This window comes from Pristiophorus japonicus, unplaced genomic scaffold (genome assembly GCF_044704955.1).
Source record: "Pristiophorus japonicus isolate sPriJap1 unplaced genomic scaffold, sPriJap1.hap1 HAP1_SCAFFOLD_190, whole genome shotgun sequence".
Taxonomy (NCBI): Eukaryota; Metazoa; Chordata; class Chondrichthyes; family Pristiophoridae; genus Pristiophorus; species Pristiophorus japonicus.
The window spans coordinates 286,683-288,032 of record NW_027251590.1 but is presented as its reverse complement, the minus strand read 5'-3'; positions in this window follow the sequence as shown (position 1 = coordinate 288,032).

Genomic DNA, 1,350 nt, shown 5'->3' with positions numbered 1-1,350 from the left:
ACGCACCGCGCATGCTCCAAACACAGCCACGTCCCGCGCCTGCGCACTGGGCCGCTGTTGTCTGGGCTCGGCACATTCTCTCCCGCGGGGAATGCCGGGTAAACGCACCGCCATTGAAAGGCCACGTTGGTGACCTGAAGCGAATTTATTGGGATTGAAAGGCTGCATTAGAGAGAGCAGCGTGCGGCGGCCCGGCCATCAAGGGAGCAGCGGCGGCGGCACACCACTGCAGGAGGGCGGCGGCTCCGAAGTCAGGTCGCTGATTGCAGTGCCAGCAGGCACGGCAGGAGGGGCGAAGGAGCAAGAGTTTGGAGAAGGAAGTGACCGGGGCCCAGGAAAGGCGAGAGTCTGGGGCCCAAAAGAGGCGAGGGCCCAGCGGCAGCACGTGCCAGCCCACACTGCGATATGTGTGCGCGCTCGGTCCGTGCAGCAGAGCTGGTCTCCAGTCATCCTTGCCACTGGACCAAGACCTAGCTCTGTCAAGCCCATGTAGTGCGTAAAAAAAATCCCCGCACAGGCATCTTCCACTCTTCAGGATGTAATTCGGGATCTGGAACATTAGGTCATTCATTGAAACACCTGTGAACTCATTCCTTTTTGATGTGGTAGCAATTCATCCTCGCTTCGAGGGACTGCCTATGATAATGACTCTGATTGCATTGAGCAATGAACCATGTTCATTCTGGCAGTTAGACTTTGTTTCTGCTGCTCTTAATAACCCCAACACCTGAGCTGGAGTTTAATGTTCTGTATAAATATTGAATAAATCAGCTTGTTTCAAACACCGTGTTGTAGGACGCTTTCAAAGGCAAAGGCAACCGCTGAATATATGTATGTATGTATGTGTAAAATGGTAGCCAGATATAAAATGGCTGCTAGGGATTCCGTAAAGCACTAGGGGAATTCAGCTAACCAGCTTGACTAACTTTCTGGGTCGCTGATGACACTGCAGTTCCTTGTACAGGAACACTGGAAAGGGTGAGCTCAGCAGAATGTCTCTAATCAGCAACCCCCAGACAAGATGTCCGAGCAGAATATTGAACAAAGGAATTCCTGTAACTGGGTTAAGATAAGAAGGTTAGGCGCAGGCAGAATCCAAGGACAGCAGAGATAAGGGGGTCTGGAGAATATCACGAGGCCATGAGTAACCCTCAGCTAAACATGAGATGGTCACGCAGTCCCTGGTGCCTGGGGGCCAATTCCATTGGCCCAGAGGAATCGATTTGTAATCTATAATCATTATGATTGGATTGTGTCCAGCCGACATGGGCTGAGTGATTGTAATGAACTTTTGCAAAACATATAAATATCGATGAATTTCTTTGTTCGGCGGAGAGTTGTGCCTGGATT